The 24,585-nt window shown below is 43.0% G+C and overlaps 1 protein-coding gene across 1 annotated transcript in view; it reads left to right on the top strand.

Moving 5' to 3' along the window:
• The first annotated feature begins 10,433 nt into the window (after window positions 1-10,433).
• The window catches only part of LOC118370088 (brother of CDO), a 61,598-nt gene continuing 47,446 nt past the window's right edge, over window positions 10,434-24,585 (top strand). The window contains exon 1 of the mRNA XM_035754884.2: window positions 10,434-10,637. The gene's annotated coding sequence lies outside the window, so the exon portion shown is untranslated. The remainder of the gene's footprint in view (window positions 10,638-24,585) is intronic.

Raw genomic sequence — 24,585 nt, 5'->3', positions numbered from 1 at the left:
AACGCCAGACATACACTACTATAGTCTAGAGTCACAACTTACACTGAACGCCAGACCTACACGACTATAGTCTAGAGTCACAACTTACACTAAACGCCAGACCTACACTACTGTAGTCTAGAGTCACAAATTACACGGAACGCCCGACCTAAACTACTGTAGTCTAGAGTCACAACTTACACTGAACGCCAGACCTACACTACTATAGTCTAGTCACAACTGACACTGAACGCCAGGAAAACACTACTATAGTCTAGAGTCACAACTTACACTGAACACCAGACCTACGCTACTATAGTCTCGAGTCACAACTTACACTAAACGCCAGACCTACACTACTATAGTCTAGAGTCACAACTTACACTGAACGTCAGACCTACACTACTATAGTGTATAGTCACAACTTACACTGAACGCCAGACCTACACTACTATAGTCTAGAGTCACAACTTACACTAAACGCCAGACCTACACTACTATAGTCTAGTCACAACTTACACTGAACGCCAGACCTACACTACTACAGTGTATAGTCACAACGTACACTGAACGACAGACCTACACTACTATAGTCTAGAGTCACAACTTACACTAAACGCCAGACCTACACTACTGTAGTCTAGAGTCACAAATTATACGGAACGCCCGACCTAAACTACTGTAGTCTAGAGTCACAACTTAAACTGAACGCCAGACCTACACTACTATAGTCTAGTCACAACTGACACTGAATGCCAGGAAAACACTACTATAGTCTAGAGTCACAACTTACACTGAACGCCAGACCTACACTACTATAGTCTCGAGTCACAACTTACACTAAACGCCAGACCTACACTACTATAGTCTAGAGTCACAACTTACACTGAACGCCAGACCTACACTACTATAGTCTAGTCACAACTTACACTGAATGCCAGGCCTACACTACTATAGTCTCGTCACGACTTACACTGAATGCCAGACCTACACTACTATAGTCTAGTCACAACTTACACTGAACGCCAGACCTACACTACTATAGTCTCGAGTCACAACTTACACTAAACGCCAGACCTACACTACTATAGTCTAGAGTCACAACTTACACTGAACGCCAGACCTACACTACTATAGTCTAGTCACAACTTACACTGAATTCTAGACCTACACTACTATAGTCTCGTCACGACTTACACTGAATGCCAGACCTACACTACTATAGTCTAGTCACAACTTACACTGAACGCCAGACCTACACTACTATAGTCTAGAGTCACAAATTACACTGAATGCCAGACCTACACTACTACAGTCTCGTCACGACTTACACTGAATGACAGACCTACACTACTATAGTCTAGTCACAACTTACACTGAACGCCAGACCTACACTACTATAGTCTAGAGTCACAACTTACACTGAATGCCAGACCTACACTACTATAGTCTAGTCACAACTTACACTGAACGCCAGACAAACACTACTATAGTCTAGTCACAACTTAACTGAATGCCAGATCTACACTACTGTAGTCGAGAGTCACAACTTACACTGATTTTCAGACCTACATTACTATAGTCTTGTCACAACACAACTTACACTGATCGCCATACCTACACTACTATAGTCTAGTCACAACTTAACTGAACGCCAGATCTACACTACTATAGTCTAGTCACAACTTATACTGAATGCCAGACCTACACTACTATAGTCTAGAGTCACAACTTACACTGAACGCCAGACCTACACTACTATAGTGTATAGTCACAACTTACACTGAACGCCAGACCTACACTACTATAGTCTAGAGTCACAACTTACACTAAATGCCAGACCTACACTACTATAGTCTAGAGTCACAACTTACACTGAACGCCAGACCTACACTACTTTAGTCTAGAGTCACAACTTACACTGAACGCCAGACCTACACGACTATAGTCTAGAGTCACAACTTACACTAAACGCCAGACCTACACTACTATAGTCTAGAGTCACAAATTACACGGAACGCCCGACCTAAACTACTGTAGTCTAGAGTCACAACTTACACTGAACGCCAGACCTACACTACTATAGTCTAGAGTCACAACTTACACTAAACGCCAGACCTACACTACTATAGTCTAGTCACAACTTACACTGAACGCCAGACCTACACTACTACAGTGTATAGTCACAACGTACACTGAACGACAGACCTACACTACTGTAGTCTAGAGTCACAAATTATACGGAACGCCCGACCTACACTACTGTAGTCTAGAGTCACAACTTACACTGAACGCCAGACCTACACTACTATAGTCTAGTCACAACTGACACTGAATGCCAGGAAAACACTACTATAGTCTAGAGTCACAACTTACACTGAACGCCAGACCTACACTACTATAGTCTCGAGTCACAACTTACACTAAACGCCAGACCTACACTACTATAGTCTAGAGTCACAACTTACACTGAACGCCAGACCTACACTACTATAGTCTAGTCACAACTTACACTGAATGCCAGGCCTACACTACTATAGTCTCGTCACGACTTACACTGAATGCCAGACCTACACTACTATAGTCTAGTCACAACTTACACTGAACGCCAGACCTACACTACTATAGTGTAGAGTCACAACTTACACTGAATGCCAAACCTACACTACTATAGTCCAGTCACAACTTACACTGAACCCCAGACGTACACTACTATAGTCTATTCACAACTTACACTGAACGCCAGACAAACACTACTATAGTCTAGAGTCACAACTTACACTGAACGCCAGACCTACACTACAACAGTCTATAGTCACAACTTACACTGAACGCCAGGAATACACTCCTATCGTCTATAGGCACAACTTACACTGATCGCCAGACCTCCACTACTATAGTCTAGATTCACAACTTACACTGAACTCCAGACCTACACTACTATAGTCTAGACACAACTTACACTGAATGCCAGATCTACACTACTATAGTCTAGTCATCCTGCTCTCATCCTTCTAGACCTATCGGCCTATCGGCTGCCTTCGATACTGTGAACCATCAGATCCTCCTCTCCACCCTCTCCGAGTTGGGCATCTCCGGCGCGGCCCACGCTTGGATTGCGTCCTACCTGACAGGTCGCTCCTACCAGGTGGCGTGGCGAGAATCTGTCTCCTCACCACCCGCTCTCACCACTGGTGTCCCCCAGGGCTCTGTTCTAGGCCCTCTCCTATTCTCGCTATACACCAAGTCACTTGGCTCTGTCATAACCTCACATGGTCTCTCCTATCATTGCTATGCAGACGACACACAATTAATCTTCCTTTCCCCCTTCTGATGACCAGGTGGCGAATCGCATCTCTGCATGTCTGGCAGACATATCAGTGTGGATGACGGATCACCACCTCAAGCTGAACCTCGGCAAGACGGAGCTGCTCTTCCTCCCGGGAAGGACTGCCCGTTCCATGATCTCGCCATCACGGTTGACAACTCCATTGTGTCCTCCTCCCAGAGCGCTAAGAACCTTGGCGTGATCCTGGACAACACCCTGTCGTTCTCAACTAACATCAAGGCGGTGGCCCGTTCCTGTAGGTTCATGCTCTACAACATCCGCAGAGTACGACCCTGCCTCACACAGGAAGCGGCGCATGGTCCTAATCCAGGCACTTGTCATCTCCCGTCTGGATTACTGCAACTCGCTGTTGGCTGGGCTCCCTGCCTGTGCCATTAAACCCCTACAACTCATCCAGAACGCCGCAGCCCGTCTGGTGTTCAACCTTCCCAAGTTCTCTCACGTCACCCCGCTCCTCCGCTCTCTCCACTGGCTTCCAGTTGAAGCTCGCATCCGCTACAAGACCATGGTGCTTGCCTACGGAGCTGTGAGGGGAACTGCACCTCAGTACCTCCAGGCTCTGATCAGGCCCTACACCCAAACAAGGGCACTGCGTTCATCCACATCTGGCCTGCTCGCCTCCCTACCACTGAGGAAGTACAGTTCCCGCTCAGCCCAGTCAAAACTGTTCGCTGCTCTGGCCCCCCAATGGTGGAACAAACTCCCTCACGACGCCAGGACAGCGGAGTCAATCACCACCTTCCGGAGACACCTGAAACCCCACCTCTTTCAGGAATACCTAGGATAGGATAAAGTAATCCTTCTCACCCCCCTTAAAAGATTTAGATGCACTATAGTAAAGTGGCTGTTCCACTGGATGTCATAAGGTGAATGCACCAATTTGTAAGTCGCTCTGGATAAGAGCGTCTGCTAAATGACTTAAATGTAAATGTAAATGTCACAACTTACACTGAACGCCAGGAAGACACTACTATAGTCTAGAGTCACAACTTACACTGAACGCCAGGAAAACACTACTATAGTCTAGAGTCACAACTTACACTGAATGCCAGACCTACACTTCTATAGTCTAGAGTCACAAATTACACGGAACGCCCGACCTACACTACTGTAGTCTAGAGTCACAACTTACACTGAATGCCAGACCTACACTACTATAGTCTAGTCACAACTCACACTGAACGCCAGACCTACACTACTATAGTCTAGTCACAACTTACACTGAACTCCAGACCTACACTACTATAGTCTAGACACAACTTACACTGAACGCCAGACCTACACTACTATAGTCTTGTCCCAACATACACTGAACGCCAGATCTACACTACTATAGTCTAGTCACAACTTACACTGAACGCCAGGAAGACACTACTATAGTCTAGAGTCACAACTTACACTGTACGCCAGGAAAACACTACTATAGTCTAGAGTCACAACCTACACTGAATGCCAGACCTACACTTCTATAGTCTAGAGTCACAAATTACACGGAACGCCCGACCTACACTACTATAGTCTAGTCACAACTTACACTGAACGCCAGGAAAACACTACTATAGTCTAGAGTCACAACTTACACTGAACGCCAGACCTACACTACTATAGTCTAGAGCCACAAATTACACGGAACGCCCGACCTACACTACTGTAGTCTAGAGTCACAACTTACACTGATTGCCAGACCTACATTACTATAGTCTCGTCACCACTTACACTGATCGCCAGACCTACACTACTATAGTCTAGAGTCACAAATTACACTGAACGCCAGACCTACACTACTATAGTCTAGAGTCACAAATTACACTGAACGCCAGACCTACACTACTATAGTCTAGTCACAACTTACACTGAACGCCAGGAAAACACTACTATAGTCTAGAGTCACAACTTACACTGAACGCCAGACCTACACTACTATAGTCTAGAGCCACAAATTACACGGAACGCCCGACCTACACTACTGTAGTCTAGAGTCACAACTTACACTGATTGCCAGACCTACATTACTATAGTCTCGTCACCACTTACACTGATCGCCATACCTACACTACTATAGTCTAGTGTCACACCTTACACTGAACGCCAGATCTACACTATTATAGTCTAGTCACAACTTACACTGAACACCAGACCTTCACTACTATAGTCTAGTGTCACACCTTACACTGAACGCCAGGAAAACACTACTATAGTCTAGAATCACAACTTACACTGAACGCCAGACCTACACTACTATAGTCTAGAGTCACAACTTACACTGAACACCAGACCTACACTACTATAGTCTAGTCAAAATTTACACTGAGCGCCAGGAATACACTACTATCTTCTAGTCACAATTTACACTGAGCGCCAGGAATACACTACTATCTTCTAGTCACAATTTACACTGAACGCCAGGAATACACTTCTATAGTCTAGTCACAACTTACACTGAACGCCAGACCTACACTACTATCTTCTAGTCACAATTTCCACTGAGCGCCAGGAATACACTTCTATAGTCTAGTCACAACTTACACTGAACGCCAGACCTACACTACTATCTTCTATTCACAATTTACACTGAGCGCCAGGAATACACTTCTATAGTCTAGTCACAACTTACACTGAATGCCAGGAATACACTTCTATAGTCTAGTCACAACTTAACTGAACGCTGATAATGGGCCTCTGTACACCTATGTAGATATTCCATTGAAAATCTGTTGTCTCCAGCAACATCAGTAATTTACAACATTAACAATGTCTACGCTGTATTTCTGATCAATTTGATGTTATTTTAATGGACAACATTTTTTGCTTTTCTTTAAAAAACAAGGACATTTCTAAGTGACCCCAAACTTTTGAACAGTTGTGTACATGAAGATTAAGGGATACACACTTCTTAAAGCATTGTTGGTTATGGGCTTGTAAGTACGCATTTCACTGTTAGGTCTACACTTTTTGTATTCCGCGCATGTGACAATTAAATGTTATTCTTTTTTTTACACACACACATACACACTACAGTGAGCCCCAGCACAGTCAGAGAGAGAAAGAACAGAACATTTTGAGTTACACAACATGCCTACCACTTTGAAGATGCCATTTATTTAAAATTGTGAAACAAACAAGAAATAAGACAAAAAACAGAAAACTAGAGCGTGCATAACTATTCAACCCCCCAAAGGCAATACCTTTTGAAGCAATTACAGCTGCAAGTCTCTTGGGGTATGCCTCTATAAGCTTGGCACATATAGCCACTGGGACTTTTGCCAATTCTTCTAGGTAAAACTGCACCAGCTCCTTCACGTTGGATGGGTTCCGCTGGTGGACAGCAATCTTTAAGTCATACCACAGATTCTCAATTGGATTGAGGTCTGGGCTTTGACTAGGTCATTCAAAGACATTTAAATATTTCCCCTTAATCCACTCGAGTGTTGCTTTAGCAGTATGCTCAGGGTCATTGTCCTGATGGGAGGTGAACCTCCGTCCCAGTCTCAAATCTCTGGAAGACTGAAACAGGTTTCCCTCAAGAATTTCCCTGTATTTAGCGCCATCCATCATTCCTTCAATTCTGACCAGTTTCCCCAGTCCCTGCCGATGAAAAACATCCCCACAGCATGATGCTGCCACCACTATGCTTCACTTTGGGGATGACGTTCTCGGGGTGATGAGAGGTGTTGGGTTTGCGCCAGACATAGTGTTTTCCTTGATGGCCAAAAAGCTCAATTTTAGTCTCATCTGACCAGAGTACCTTCTTCCATATGTTTGGGGAGTCTCCCACATGCCTTTTGGCAAAGGTGCGGACTCCTGGCAGCAAACCTGAACCTACAGGGGAGGGTCCGGGTTGGCGTGACAGGGCGTGACAGGTTGTAATGCAACAAAATGGGAAAAATGCCAAGGGGGATGAATACTTTTGCAAGGCACTGTATTTGGCCAATATTCCACGGCAAAGAGCTGTTCTTAAGCAAATAAATCAAATCAAATCAAATTGTATTTGTTACATACACATGGATAGCAGATGTTAGTGCGAGTTTAGCGAAATGCTTGTGCTTCTAGTTCCGACAATGCAGTAATAACCAACAAGTAATCTAGCTAACAATTCCAAAACTACTACCTTATAGACACAAGTGTAAGGGGATAAAGAATATGTACATAAATATATATGAATGAGTGATGGTACAGAGTGGCATAGGCAAGATACAGTAGATGATATTGAGTGCAGTATATACATATGAGATGAGTATGTAAACAAAGTGGCATAGTTAAAGTGGCTAGTGATACATGTATTACATAAGGATGCAGTAGATGATATAGAGTACAGTATATACGTATACATATGAGATGAATAATGTAGGGAACATTATATTAGGTAGCATTGTTTAAAGTGGCTAGTGATATATTTTACATCATTTCCCATCAATTCCCATTATTAAAGTGGCTGGAGTTGAGTCAGTGTGTTGGCAGCAGCCACTCAATGTTAGTGGTGGCTGTTTAACAGTCTGATGGCCTTGAGATAGAAGCTGTTTTTCAGTCTCTCGGTCCCAGCTTTGATGCACCTGTACTGACCTCGCCTTCTGGATGATAGCGGGGTGAACAGGCAGTGGCTCGGGTGGTTGCTGTCCTTGATGATCTTTATGGCCTTCCTGTGACATCGGGTGGTGTAGGTGTCCTGGAGGGCAGGTAGTTTGCCCCCGGTGATGCGTTGTGCAGACCTCACTACCCTCTGGAGAGCCTTACGGTTGTGGGTTGTACCCTCTGGAGAGCCTTACGGTTGTGGGTTGTGGGCGATTGTGGTTGTGCATCTGTAGAAGTTTGTGAGTGCTTTTGGTGATAAGCCAAATTTCTTCAGCCTCCTGAGGTTGAAAGCATGACGCAATGACGCAATGCGGAGTGCCTGCATACAGCCCTTAGCCGTGGTATATTGGCCATGTGCGGCAGGGTAGCCTAGTGGTTAGAGTGTTGGACTAGTAACCGGAAGGTTGCAAGTTCAAACAACCGAGCTGACAAGGTACAAATCTGTCGTTCTGCCCCTGAACAGGCAGTTAACCCACTGTTTCTAGGCAGTCATTGAAAATAATAATTTTTTCTTAACTGACTTGCCTGGCTAAATAAAGGTAAAAAAAAAAAATGTACCACAAACCCCCGAGGTGCCTTATTGCTATTATAAACTGTTTACCAACATAATTAAATAAAAAATTATTTGATATGATCAATGATCAACATTGATATAACTGAGACGTTGTAGTGCTGTAGTTAGCTACCCATTTTCATTCATACTCAATGAGTACCTACTAACTACATACAATAGGCTGTAAGTAGTCTATATGTATACACAGTACAAACAGATAGATACACAGCCTAAACACTGCCAACATTCACACAGTAAAAAAAGTCCACTTTCCCACTATTTTCCCCAACTTCTCACTCCCTCTCTATCACTCGAATAACTTAATTCATAACAATCTACATGACAATCTTTGTCTGGGTCTATAATGGGGTTTGGTGGTTGGGGGGGGCTGAAGCTAGGAGTGGTGACAGGACAGCCTAGCTGAAGGGGAGCGTTGCATGCTGGGACAGCAGCCTGCTGAGAGAGAGGCATTCTGGGAGGTGGTCTGCTGCGGGCAAGGCCTCTGGGGGCTGCAGTATGGTTAATGGGCCTTTCATGACCGGGCTACAAAGCCTTTTGTCCAGGCCTAATTCAGCCAGACCAGCACAGAGAGGAGAGGGGGAGGGGGAAGAGGTGGTATGGAGGGGTTGGTTGAGAGTTTGGGACCCTCTCGCTCTGCTCCTAGTGGTCACTGGAGGGTCCAGAGCAGTCCAGAGTTTGACAACCACATAGAAACAGCCCCCCAAGCAGTAGCAACAACAACACAAGAACCAAAGCATATAAATACAGCCCCCCAAGCACTGGCAAACCACACCCACACCAAAGCTTTGGGAAAACACCCTCAAATACTGATGATGACTCTCCAAAATATGTGCGTGTGTGTGTGTGTGTGTGTGTGTGTGTGTGTGTGTGTGTGTGTGTGTGTGTGTGTGTGTGTGTGTGTGTGTGTGTGTGTGTGTGTGTGTGTGTGTGTGTGTGTGTGTGTGTGTGTGTGTGTGTGTGTCTGTGTACACAGGACAGGGAGAGAGTATCCTTACTTTGTGAGTGAGCATGTCTGATTATGGAAACTGTTTAGTTTTAGTCACTGACGAATGAACGTAATTATTTCACCAACATGTCAATAATATCATCAGTCCCATGCATACCAATAACATGTGTATATGAACTAGCAGGAGGGGGTGCATAAAGAACAGACAGGACCAACTGCACACTGGCAATAACACACACAACAACCCAGCTACCCCAAGCACCACACACACTTCATACACTTTCACCTTGAACAAGAACAACAGGTGTCACAAACCGGCAAGGCTTTGTATGCAAATAACACCCCACTGTGTTGCAATAACCAGGTGCATGGTGGGATCTCCTCCATTCAGCTCCCGGACAACCCCCCACCAACTGGACCCTGTCAAACCCCTGTAATCTTAGTCGGGATAGTCCTTTATTAATTAAGTGGACAGTTTGGCCCCCTCATTTCAAATGGCGCTGATTAAAGTGAAGTAGAATTTGCGAGGCATGTGCGTGGGTTATTTTCTGTGATCACTGTAGTATGAGAGAGAGAGAGAGAGAGAGAGTATTGCGATGCCTCTTACTGCCTCTTACTGCCTCCATCTCCTGACAGCTGCGCTAGAGAGAGATAGAGGCATGCGGGCTTCAATGGACGGGCTCAATACAAACTGGAGGAACACACCAGTCTAGGGGATGAGGGGGAGGGGCATGTTTTTCTCCCCCCACCATGTAGAACTTTTGGGACTTTTTTTGTTTGTCTTATACTGTTCCTATTAAACTATTTTGTGCACAGGTACATACATTCATTATAACAACACATTTCATCATTACGCACTGCGGTGAGAACCACTGGGCCTGACAATAGAGTGTGTTTCTTGGGGGAAACTAGAGGGCTTTACCAAACTGTGATTTGGGAGCGAGCCCCTATTGTTCAGATCCCTCCCCCTTCTTGGGAAGTGGGTGGACCCGAAAAGGCGTCGCAAAGGGGAGAATTGTTTGAGAGCTCAGTCATCCAAAAACGGCCATTCAATGTGAGAACTTGGGGAGCCTAAGAAAATGTCGGTGGCATCGCAGTAAATTACTAAAGCAGTAAAGAAAAAGGAAAAGTGTTTTTCCCCCCGGATTTTACTGAAGTAAAAAGCTGAGAAAGAGATAGATTGTTGTCCGAGGAGTAAACACCAACTATATCACGTTTTGGTAAGTTTTTCTTTACTAATGATCCCTGTCTTGCGATACTACGCGAAGTAATGACACATGCGTTACAAGTTAACAATATGCTTTTATTTATGTAATAACGGATTCACTCAGGGAAGCATATTTTAGACACGGATGTGTGATAACATAAACCTTGTATGTTCAGTGTTGTTCATGTTGTAATCGGGATGCGGATACCTCGCTAACTTTGTGTGTCACAATTGTTTTGTTTCCAAGTTCTATTTGATTCAACTACCGTTCAGGGCAAATCAATAGAAGCAAAGACTGCGCGCTTAATATTGGGAATATGGAACGAAGTGGTCATAAAAAGTACTCATTTGAAAATGTGATTGTAGGATGGTTGTAATAGATAGTTTTGGGACGCATTGAGTGATGGGGGTAGTAGCTTTTGACCATTTCTGACTTCAGCTTTCAGAATTGCGTCTTTTTTTTGCCAAATTAGTTTCTCAAACGTTAGATCTTTGTGTCTGAATGCATTTTGTATTATTCTCATGATTAAAATGTATATTATTTTGGGGTAAAAACAGTGTCATTTTAAAACCAACAGTGTGAAGATTTTTGCAGGCCTCAGTCCGTAGTCGTTCCTATAGAGGAGAGTAACAGAAAACAGACATGGCAAAGCGCTGCCAAATTCCCTCCCCAAATCGTTGGTTTCATGCCTACATCTTATTTATTAGCCTGCCTCAATGTCAACCGAAACAGATTGGATTTTATCTCATGACGCACAGCTTTGACACCACTAATTGTGTGCTTTTAAAAAGAACCCACTCCCCTCATCACTAAACCAAACGTACACTGTGCAAGAATAACCTAATTACAATAAATGGACAGCTGGTGAACTCTTCTGAACCATCAATGCGGTGGAATGCCTGAATGTCTTTTAGCTGTGAGCTGTCAAGGGCGTCTCTCAATGAGTCTCATATCATTCCTTTGCTGAGGAATAATTTAAATGACAAAATATTTTTTTCTAATCCAATGGGCTAATGAGCTCTTGGCGAATCCGCGAATGGGTGAGATAGTCACTGCTCTATTTAGAATACAATTAGCCCAACTGCCTCGCAAAGAAAATAGACCTCAGTTAAACCGAAAAGGTATCCTGACAGCTGGAGAGATTGTTTCAGCTCAATCCATGATGTCAGATGGATTAAAAACGAGGGCTTGAAATTGCTAGGGATCTCATGATACCATATTATCACGATACTTTGGTGCCGATATGATACACTACATGACCAAAAGTATGTGGACACTTGCTCATCGGAACATCTTATTCCAAGATCATGGGCATTAATATGGAGTTGGTCCTCCCCCACCTTTGCTGCTATAACAGCCTGGCATTGCTTCCAGAGGCTGTTTGGAACTCGGTAGTGAGTGTTGCAACCGAGGACAGACGATTTGTTACGTTTTACACACTTCAGCACTCGTCAGTCATGTTCTGTGAGCTTGTGTGGCCTACCACTTTGGGGCTGAACCATTGTTGCTCCTAGACGTTTCCACTTCCCAATAACAGCACTTACTGTTGACCAGGGCAGCTCTAGCGGGGCAGAAATTTGATGAACTGACTTGTTGGAAATGTGGGACAGTGCTACGTTAAAAGTCACTAAGCTCTTCAGTAAGCCATTCTACTGCCAATGTTTGTCTATGGAGATTGCATGGCTGTGTGCTCGATTTTATACACCTGTCAGCAACAGGTGTGGCTGAAAAAGCCTAATCTATTAATTTGAAGGGGTTTCCACATACTTTTGTAAATACAGTACCACTCAAAAGTTTGGACACACCTACTGATGTGGGAGTTCTCACATATACTGAGCACTTGTTGGCTGCTTTTCCTTCACTCTGCAGTCCAACTCATCCCAAACAATCTCAATTGGGTTGAGGTCAGGTGATTGTGGAGGCCAGGTCATTTGATGCAGCACTCCATCACTTTCCTTCTTGGTCAAATAGCCTTACACAGCCTGGAGGTGTGTTGGGTCATTGTCCCATTGAAAAACAAATGATAGTCCCACTATGCACAAGCCAGATGGGATGGCGTATCGCTGCAGAATGCTGTGGTAGCCATGCTGGTTAAGTGTGCCTTGAATTCTATATAAATCACCAACAATGTCACCAGCAAAGCCCCCCCCCCTCACCATCACACCTCCTCCTCCATGCTTCATGGTAGGAACCACACACGCGGAGATCATCCGTTCACCGACTCTGCATCTCACAAAGACATGGAAGTTGGAACCAAAAAGTTTGGACTCATCAGACCAAAGAACAGATTTCCACCGGTCTAACGTCCATTGCTTGTGTTTCTTGGCCCATGCAAGTCTCTTCTTCTTATTGGTGTTCTTCAACCATGAAAGCCTGATTCATGCAGTCTCCTATGAACAGTTGATGTCGATGTGTCTGTTACTTGAACTCTGTGAAGCATTTATATGAGCTGCAATTTCTGAGGTTGGTAACTCTAATGAACTTATCCTCTGCTGTAGAGGTAACTCTGGATCTTCCTTTCCTGTGGCGTTCCTCATGAGAACCAGTTTCATCATAGTGCTTGATGGTTTTTGCGACTGCACTTGAAGAAACTTTCAAAGTTGTCGAAATGTTCCGGATTGACTGACCTTCACGTCTTAAATTAATGATAGACTGTCGTTTCTCTTTGCTTATTTGAGCTGTTTTTGCCATAATATGGACTTGGTCTTTTAACAAATAGGGCTATCTTCTCTATAGCACCCCTAACCTGTCACAAAACAACTGATTGGCACAAACTCATTCAGAAGGAAATACATTTCACAAATGAACTTTTAACAAGGCACACCTGTTCATTTAAATGCATTCCAGGTGACTACCCCATGAAGCTGGTTGAGAGAATGCCAAGCGTGTGCAAAGCTGTCATCTAGGCAAAGAGTGGCTACTTTGAAAAATCTCAAATTTATTTAGATTTGTTTAACACTTTTTTGGTTACTACATTATTCCATATGTGTTAGTTCATAGTTTGATGTCTTCACTATTATTCTACAATGTAGAAAATAGTAAAAATGAAGAAAAACCTTAGATTGAGTAGGTGTGTCCAAACATTTGACTGGTGCTGTAAAATGTATGTATTGAGATTCTCATGATTCAATATGTATTTCTATTCGATACTGTGATTTTATAGTTGTTAATTGTGATTTGATGTCCCAAACATATTGCTCACCATGTCTTCTGCAGAGGGACAAGAGAGAGTCATGAGAAAACAAGTTTTAATCAGTCATGGAAATAAAAGTGATGAAAACTAATTGTCTCCCTATTTAAATAGAAGATGGAGAACAAGCTATGAAAGAAAAATACTTTGTTTTGGTGCAGGTACAGTCAACTAGTGTAAAAATAAGACTTGGATATTGTCAAAACTAAAAGATACAATATATTGTAAAAAAAAGAATATCCCGATATGTAACTGTATTGATTTCCCCCCATCGCTATTAAAACCCTTTCCTGGAGTCAAATGACCAAATTGTCTTCAAGTGGCCTTATGGGTGGAATATTATTCATCTTATTCATCATTTCATAATTAATAAACAGGATTTTTTTTTTAATTAACAGAAAGTCTGGTGTTTCTATGTCACAGAGTTTTGTTATATTTCAGTCTTTTGTGATGTATATAAAGTGTAATATTGGGATGCAAACTCTAAATGTAATACAGTTCAACTCGAGACCTGTACCATGTCAGATGTATTATTTGGTTTCAGCCCATAACCATGTGTGTGAGGTGTTTGTTTCAAAGTAGATTTGTTTAAAACTACCAAGAAACACTCTGTGTGACCCTGATTTAGCCCACTGCAGTAAAATGTGTGATCTTTGCATACCTTTACTTGAAGAGATCAAGAAGAATGATCTCTTGAATTAACAGAATAAGTGAACTGGTTTACCAAGAGGCCATGTATGTTTGGCATTGATTCCTGTGCCTCTGTCTGAGGGACATCTAAGGAACATCTTGTTTGGTAACTCTGGTGTGGTAGAGTTTGTTGTTGACCTTCGGCGGTCACTGGGAAAAGCTATTCTTTAATTCGTTCCAGTCTGATTGGCTTTCTCTCCTTTCTCAGTCTTCTGATCTTATTTGGTGGCAGAGTTTTGAGCAGCCGTAGCTATGTGCCGATGAACATACACATTTTACTGTTCCATTTTCATGCCAGCCCAACATTCGATAACTATTAAGAACAGGGTTAAAGACAAGGATTGGTCCATAGGCCTATTCTGGAAAGATAACATCAGGCCTTGAAGTAATGTGTTGCCTTAATAGGTGTGTGTTTGGCGTTGGTGTTTTGGTCCACTCTCAGTAGGTATGTCTTGTTCTGTCTATGAATAGCTTGGCTTGGCTAGGACTCATTGGATAGCTCTTGTTTTGACAATGACTCAATGGATAGATCTCATCCTGTCTGGGTGTATTTTCTTGGATAGTTCTGGTTCTGGGCAGGATAGCTCTTGTACTGGCTATGTTCTGTTTATGGGTCCATGGTTGCTTATACTGGCTAGGTTCTGGTTGCTGTTGTTTTGCTTCTGATGCCATGAATATAGATTGGCACTGAGTCCATGGATCATTTTTGTCCTGGCTGTGACTCTGGGTGGATAGTTCTTTGTTCTTGTTCTGGCAATGTGGGACTTTTTGAGTTCTGTCTAAGTTCTGGCTACAACTGTGGAAAGGTTTATTGTTTTCTTAGGATTTAATGTTAATTAGCAAAAGGAGAAAAATAACTCCTGAGGGTGTACTTTCATCTGTGCTACAGCGGGTACGATCATGTAGTCATAACAGCCTGCAGGCTACTATCTGCGGGCCTAACTCTCTGTGTGTGTGTGTGCATGATGGTTCTCCAATCAGGATTATCTCTTTACACTGGAATGTGCAGCTTGTCACTCTCATCTTGAACACGCCCCTCTCAGGATCACCTGCATGTCCCAGTGAAGTCAGATCTCAGTGTAGGGCATGCTGTGTGTTTCTCATAGCCTGCACTGTGGACTGTGCTTGTGAAAGAGAGCTACTTTAGGCTGTGAGTCTATCCATATTAGGCGGTTATACTAGTGTTTTAGTGTAATGGTGATCATAGCCAACTATAAAGGCTTGGTTGCTGGAAGCTCATTTGAACATTTCCCACAGATCAAACCTATTGTTCTGTAGATTTGCATATAGGGCTGTGTAGTTTACTTGACATATTATGCTTTAGTGTTGCAGGGGTTGTAGGGTCAGGTTTCTCATGTCCTGGTGGTTTTAGGTGTCCAGTCTCAGAGAAGGCCACCTGGAGCAACAGGTGGCCAGGGTCCAGTACCCTCCCCTGGGGCTCCGAGCCGCCCTGCCTCCCAAGCCTGACCCTGCATACCTCGATAGCCTTCCACAGCCTCTTCCAGACAGGATGAGGGGGATAGAGAGGGAGGGATGGAGAAAGGAGGTAGAGGAGAGGGGAAGGAAGGAGGGAGGGAATAGAGAACATAGCTGTGCAAGAGAGAAGCATGGAAGAGAAAGGGAGGACAGAGATAAAAAATGCAAGCGGAGGAGTGAAAAGTCTGCATAGTTCGAGACACATAGAAGTTGTAGATGTTTGCTCACACTCCTGTATCCCTGCCACCTACCTAACAATTGATCACATTACACAGATGTTCCTGAAACGATGTGCTTTTGGCCTTTCAGCGGTTTTGAATAAATCTCCTTGTCTCAGTGATAATACAGTAGATACAGTGCATTCAGAAAGTATTCAGACCCCTTGACTTTTTCCACATTTTGTTACGTTACAGCCTTATTCTAAAATGGATGAAGTTGTTTTTATCCCTAATCAATCTACACACAATCCTCCATAATGACAAAGCAAAAACAGGTTTTTAGAATTTTTTGCAAATGTATGTTAAAAAAAACTGAAATATCACATTTACATACGTTTTCAGACCCTTTACTCAGTACTTTGTTGAAGCACTTTTGGCAGCAATTACAGCCTTGAGACTTCTTGGCACAACTATATTTGGGGAGTTTCTCCCATTCTTCTCTGCATATCCTCTCAACCTCTGCCAGGTTGGATGGGGAGTGTCGCTGCACAGCTATTTTCAGGTCTCTCCAAAGATGTTGGATAAGGTTCAAGTCCGGGCTCTGGCTGGGCCACTCAAGGAAATTCAGAGACTTGTCTCAAATCCTCTCCTGTGTTGTCTTGGCTGTGTGCTTAGGGTCGTTGTCCTGTTGGAAGGTGAACCTTCGCTCCAGTCTGAGGTCCTGAGAGCTCTGGAGCAGGTTTTCATTAAAGACCTCTCTGTTCTTTGCTCCATTCATTTTTCCCTTGATCCTGGCTAGTCTCCCAGTCCCTATCACTTAAAAACATACCCACAGCATGATGCTGCCACCACCATGCTTCACCACCAGGTTTCCTCCAGAAGTAACGCTTGGCATTTAGTAGGCTAAAGAGTTCAATCTTGGTTTCATCAGACCATATAATCTCGTTTCACATGGTCTGAGAGTCCTTTAGGTGCCTTTTGGCAAACTCCAAGCGGGCCTTTTACTCAGGAGTGGCTTCCGTCTGGCCACTCTACTATAAAGGCCTGATTGGTGGAGTGCTGCAGAGATGGATGTCCTTCTGGAAGGTTCTCCACAGAGGAACTCTGGAGCTCTGTCAGAGTGACCATCAGGTTCTTTGTCACCTCCCTGACCAAGGCCCTTCTCCCCCGATTGCTCAATTTGGCCGGGCGGCCTGCTCTAGGAAGAGTCTTGGTGGTTCAAAACTTATTCCATTTAATATTTTTCAAATCATGTCCAATCAATTGAATTTACCACAGGTGGACTCCAATCAAGTTGTAGAAACATCTCAAGTATGATCAATGGAAACAGGATGCACTTGAGCTCAATTTCGAGTCTCATAGCAAAGGGTTGAAATACTTACGTAAATAAATTATTTCCGTTTTAATTTTTTTGACATTTGCAAAAAAAGATTTTGTTTTTATAGGCCTTTATTTCTGTAGATCTAGCGGGAGCTTGTAGGCCTAACAGGAGCATGTATCCTAACGGGAGCTTGTAGGCCTAACGGGAGCTTGTAGGCCTAACGGGAGCTTGTAGGCCTAACAGGAGCATGTATCCTAACGGGAGATTGTATCCTAACGGGAGCTTGTAGGCCTAACGGGAGCTTGTAGGCCTAACGGGAGCTTGTAGGCCTAACGGGAGCTTGTAGGCCTAATCGGAGCTTGTATCCTAACGGGAGCTTGTATCCTAACGGGAGCTTGTAGGCCTAACGGGAGATTGTATCCTAACGGGAGCTTGTATCCTAACGGAAGCTTGTAGGCCTAACGGGAGCTTGTAGGCCTAACGGGAGCTTGTAGGCCTAACGGGAGCTTGTAGGCCTAACGGGAGCTTGTAGGCCTAACGGGAGCTTGTAGGCCTAATGGGAGCTTGTATCCTAACGGGAGCTTGTATCCTATCGGGAGCTTGTAGGCCTAAACGGGAGCTTGTATCCTAACGGGAGCTTGTTGGCCTAATGGGAGATTGTATCCTAACGGGAGCTTGTATCCTATCGGGAGCTTGTAGGCCTAAACGGGAGATTGTATCCTAACGGGAGCTTGTATCCTAACGGGAGCTTGTAGGCCTAAACGGGAGCTTGTATCCTAACGGGAGCTTGTATCCTATCGGGAGCTTGTAGGCCTAAACGGGAGCTTGTATCCTAACGGGAGCTTGTATCCTAACGGGAGCTTGTTGGCCTAACGGGAGATTGTATCCTAACGGGAGCTTGTATCCTATCGGGAGCTTGTAGGCCTAAACGGGAGATTGTATCCTAACGGGAGCTTGTATCCTAACGGGAGCTTGTAGGCCTAAACGGGAGCTTGTATCCTAACGGGAGCTTGTATCCTAACGGGAGCTTGTATCCTAACGGGAGCTTGTAGGCCTAACGGGAGCTTGTAGGCCTAACGGGAGCTTGTATCCTAACGGGAGCTTGTATCCTAACGGGAGATTGTATCCTAACGGGAGCTTGTATCCTATCGGGAGCTTGTATCCTATCGGGAGCTTGTATCATATCGGGAGCTTGTAGGCCTAAACGGGAGCTTGTTTCCTAACGGGATGGAATACACAAGCTGCATTCCAAATGAGGACAGTTTTATCACAAACTCTAAATGGACTGGTTGATTGAAGTGGAACATGCCCGTCCCTACATACTGTTGTTTTGTACTGCTGACTGCATAGTATCCATCATCAGCTTGCCACCCTGAATCAGAAGACTAGTTTTACGTAGGTAGAAGTCACACTTATGTTTGCATAAAGGCATGTGTGACCTTTAGCGTCAGTGACCTCTAGGTGTGTTGACACACACTCTGCTGTTTGTGTGTGAGAGACTGACATAGTGTTGTTAGATCATTGATAAACTCCAGACACTGGTAAGTAAGCAGAGTGTGTGTAGACAAACAGTCCTGTGTGTGCTAAGTAGATATTTGTACAAAGATTAGCTAGCGTTAAACGAGCCAAGAGCCACGCAGGCATCCTCTCAAAGACCATTCACACAGGAGCACCAGATAGCACAGCAACACTCTGACTGAAACCTCTCTCACCCTCTCTCGGTTTCTGTCTGTCTCTTTCTATCTTTGTCTCTGTCTCTTAAGGCGTCAGCATGCTGCAGTTTGACTGGCTCCTAGCCGAATTCGGCTAGCTGAACCAAACGAGTGTGCTCGCATACTCCCTTAAAAGACCTTCCCTTGAAAAACAAGAAAAAATGGCCTTTACTCTCTCTCTCTTACGCACACACACACACACACACACACACACACACACACACACACACACACACACACACACACACACACACACACACACACACACACACACACACACACACACACACACACACACACACACACACGCACACACACACACACACAGTTTGTGTGAACATAACCCCACAGAGCCATCAACATATTTTGGTTGGAGCCATCCTTCAACGTCATCTTGTGTCAATGTGTTATGACTGTGTTATGACTGTGTAATGACTTAGTAATGACTTAGTAATGACTGTGTTATGACTGTGTTATGACTGATATGGCTGTGTTATGACTGATATGACTGTGTTATGACTGATATGACTGAGTAATGACTGTGTAATGACTTAGTAATGACTTAGTAATGACTGTGTTATGACTGATATGACTGTGTTATGACTGATATGACTGTGTTATGACTGATATGACTGTGTTATGACTGTGTTATGACTGATATGACTGTGTTATGACTGAGTAACGACTGATATGACTGAGTAATGACTGTGTAATGACTATGTTATGACTGTGTTATGACTGATATGACTGTGTTATGACTGATATGACTGTGTTATGACTGTGTTATGACTGAGTAACGACTGATATGACTGAGTAATGACTGTGTAATGACTGTGTTATGACTGATATGACTGTGTTATGACTGTGTTGTGACTGATATGACTGTGTAATGACTGAGTAATGACTGTGTTGTGACTGTGTTATGACTGAGTAATGACTGATATGACTGAGTAATGACTGAGTAATGGCTGTGTTATGACTGATATGACTGTGTTATGACTGATATGACTGTGTTGTGACTGTGTTATGACTGATATGACTGAGTAATGACTGAGTAATGACTGTGTTGTGACTGATATGACTGAGTAATGGCTGTGTTATGACTGATATGACTGTGTTATGACTGATATGACTGAGTAATGGCTGTGTTATGACTGATATGACTGTGTTATGACTGATATGACTGTGTTATGACTGTGTTATGACTAATATGACTGTGATATGACTGTGTAATGACTGTGTTATGACTGATATGACTGTGTTATGACTGTGTAATGGCTGTGTTGTGACTGTGTTATGACTGTGTTATGACTGATATGACTGTGTTATGACTGTGTTGTGACTGTGTTATGACTGATATGACTGAGTAATGACTGAGTAATGACTGTGTTGTGACTGATATGACTGAGTAATGGCTGTGTTATGACTGATATGACTGTGTTATGACTGATATGACTGTGTTATGACTGATATGACTGAGTAATGGCTGTGTTATGACTGATATGACTGTGTTATGACTGATATGACTGTGTTATGACTGTGTTATGACTGATATGACTGTGTTATGACTGTGTTACGACTGTGTTATGACTAATATGACTGTGATATGACTGTGTAATGACTGTGTTATGACTGATATGACTGTGTTATGACTGAGTAATGGCTGTGTTGTGACTGTGTTATGACTGTGTTATGACTGATATGACTGTGTTATGACTGTGTTACGACTGTGTTATGACTGATATGACTGTGTAATGACTGTGATATGACTGTGTAATGACTGTGTTATGACTGATATGACTGTGTTATGACTGTGTTATGACTGATATAACTGTGTTATGACTGTTATGACTGTGTTATGACTGATATGACTGTGTTATGACTGTGTTATGACTGATATGACTGTGTTATAACTGATATGACTGTTATGACTGATATGACTGTGTTATGACTGTTATGACTGTGTTATGACTCTGATATGACTGATATGACTGTTATGACTGATATGACTGTTATGACTGATATGACTTTGTTATGACTGTGTTATGGCTGATATGACTGTGTTATGACTGATATGACTGATATGACTGATATGACTGTGTTATGACTGATATGACTGTCTTATGACTGTTATGACTGTGTTATGACTGATATGACTGTGTTATGACTGATATGACTGTGTTATGACTGATATAACTGTGTTATGACTGATATGACTGTGTTATGACTGATATGACTGATATGACTGTGTTATGACTGATATGACTGTGTTATGGCTGTGTTATGACTGATATGACTGTGTTATGACTGTGTTATGACTGATATAACTGTGTTATGACTGATATGACTGTGTTATGACTGATATGACTGTGTTATGACTGATATGACTGTGTTATGGCTGATATGACTGTGTTATGACTGATATGACTGATATGACTGATATGACTGATATGACTGTGTTATGACTGATATGACTGTGTTATGGCTGTGTTATGACTGATATGACTGTGTTATGACTGATATAACTGTGTTATGACTGATATGACTGTGTTATGACTGATATGACTGTGTTATGACTGATATGACTGATATGACTGATATGACTGATATGACTGTGTTATGACTGATATGACTGATATGACTGTCTTATGACTGATATGACTGTGTTATGACTGATATGACTGATATGACTGTGTTATGGCTGATATGACTGTGTTATGACTGATATGACTGTGTTATGACTGATATAACTGTGTTATGACTGATATGACTGTGTTATGACTGATATGACTGTGTTATGACTGATATGACTGTGTTATGACTGATATGACTGATATGACTGTCTTATGACTGATATGACTGTGTTATGACTGATATGACTGATATGACTGTGTTATGGCTGATATGACTGTGTTATGACTGATATGACTGTGTTATGACTGATATAACTGTGTTATGACTGATATGACTGTGTTATGACTGATATGACTGTGTTATGGCTGTGTTATGACTGATATGACTGTGTTATGACTGATATAACTGTGTAATGACTGTGTTATGACTGTGTTATGACTGATATAACTGTGTTATGACTGATATGACTGTGTTATGACTGATATGACTGTGTTATGGCTGTGTTATGACAGAGTAATGATTGAGTAATGACCCATCACTCTGTGACAGGCACTGGAATGTCTTCTCCCTAGGGAGGGATCAACCAATGTCTTAAGCCCTCTGCATGCTATGGTTCGGCTGGCGCCTAGCCAAACTCTGCTAGGTGAACCAAATGTATGCTCTCATACTCTCTTAAAATGTCTCATTCATTTTCACGTTTTTGCAGAGGAGATCTTAGTCACACAATTTTACATCTAAGATGACGTAGGGGCATAGTTTTGAGCTAGCAAACTTCGGTTTGCCTCGAAGATAAGGTTGTTTGTCTACGAACAGCCGAGTAAACCCTTACTGAAGACCATAACGAAACAAAACATCACAAAATGTCATCTGTTCCAAACTGTTTCGGATGGAAAGCATGCGGACGGACGCCTTTACTCTTCTGTTACACTGAAAGTAGTTTTTCGTTGGTTATTATTGCCATTTCTGATTGTTTCTGTGTCTAGGAGTTGCTTTTCTCTGTCCAGTAGTATTCTGGGATGCGTTCTTATTGAGTTTGTTCTCTGATTCAAAAGACATGCACTTTGTCACTCAACAACAATATTTCGGTTCGGCTCAGGAAGATGATTTGATATTTCGGTTCGGCTCAGGAAGATTATTTGATATTTCGGTTCGGCTCAGGAAGGTGATTTGATATTTCGGTTCGGCTCAGGAAGTTGATTTGATATTTCGGTTCGGCTCAGGAAGATGATTTGATATTTCAGTTCGGCTCAGGAAGGTGATTTGATATTTCGGTTCGGCTCAGGAAGATGATTTGATATTTCGGTTCGGCTCAGGAAGATGATTTGATATTTCGGTTCGGCTCAGGAAGGTGATTTGATATTTCGGTTCGGCTCAGGAAGATGATTTGATATTTCGGTTCGGCTCAGGAAGGTGATTTGATATTTCGGTTCGGCTCAGGAAGATGATTTGATATTTCGGTTCAGCTCAGGAAGGTGATTTGATATTTCGGTTCGGCTCAGGAAGATGATTTGATATTTCGGTTCGGCTCAGGAAGGTGATTTGATATTTCGGTTCGGCTCAGGAAGATGATTTGATATTTCGGTTCGGCTCAGGAAGATGATTTGATATTTCGGTTCGGCTCAGGAAGATGATTTGATATTTCGGTTCGGCTCAGGAAGGTGATTTGATATTTCGGTTCGGCTCAGGAAGGTGATTTGATATTTCGGTTCGGCTCAGGAAGATGATTTGATATTTCGGTTCGGCTCAGGAAGATGATTTGATATTTCGGTTCGGCTCAGGAAGATGATTTGATATTTCGGTTTGGCTCAGGAAGATGATTTGATATTTCGGTTCAGCTCAGGAAGGTGATTTGATATTTCGGTTCGGCTCAGGAAGATGATTTGATATTTCGGTTCGGCTCAGGAAGGTGATTTGATATTTCGGTTCGGCTCAGGAAGATGATTTGATATTTCGGTTCGGCTCAGGAAGGTGATTTGATATTTCGGTTCGGCTCAGGAAGGTGATTTGATATTTCGGTTCGGCTCAGGAAGATGATTTGATATTTCGGTTCGGCTCAGGAAGGTGATTTGATATTTCGGTTCGGCTCAGGAAGGTGATTTGATATTTCGGTTCGGCTCAGGAAGATGATTTGATATTTCGGTTCGGCTCAGGAAGATGATTTGATATTTCGGTTCGGCTCAGGAAGATGATTTGATATTTCGGTTCGGCTCAGGAAGGTGATTTGATATTTCGGTTCGGCTCAGGAAGGTGATTTGATATTTCGGTTCGGCTCAGGAAGGTGATTTGATATTTCAGTTTGGATCAGATAGGTGATTTGGATCCTACCATCATAGGCTGGTGGCTAAACACGTCTATTTCTTTTTACTACAAGTCCCCATCATTCCCAGAGATGTGGAAACCTATCTTAGCTGGATGGATGGATCTGGTTGCTTTCACTGGTCTGGGATAATACCACTAGTCTATATTTGTTGCTTCACTCATAAATCAAAAGAACTGGTCTGAGAACAGCAACACAGTCAGTTTTAGATTTTAGAGATGCAATCATTTTCTGTTGTGACAGTTACTGTAGCAATACAGATTACCACAGATTCTGCCTGTGTTTGTGTCTGTTGCTATTGGCACAGGTCTGTCTGTGTCTCTGTCTGTGTCTCTGTCTGTCTGCATTACTGCGCTTTGGCCTGCTTCTCTTTTAGTCCGGAACAACATCATTTTAGTTTGAGTGACAGGACACATGGAACTCCTCTGGCCTTGCTATAACATGTCTGAGAGTCTCTCTCTC

This window comes from Oncorhynchus keta, chromosome 4, assembly GCF_023373465.1.
Source record: "Oncorhynchus keta strain PuntledgeMale-10-30-2019 chromosome 4, Oket_V2, whole genome shotgun sequence".
Taxonomy (NCBI): Eukaryota; Metazoa; Chordata; class Actinopteri; order Salmoniformes; family Salmonidae; genus Oncorhynchus; species Oncorhynchus keta.
The sequence above is the reverse complement of the archived record's forward strand: the minus strand, read 5'-3'. Positions and strand labels throughout refer to the sequence as shown.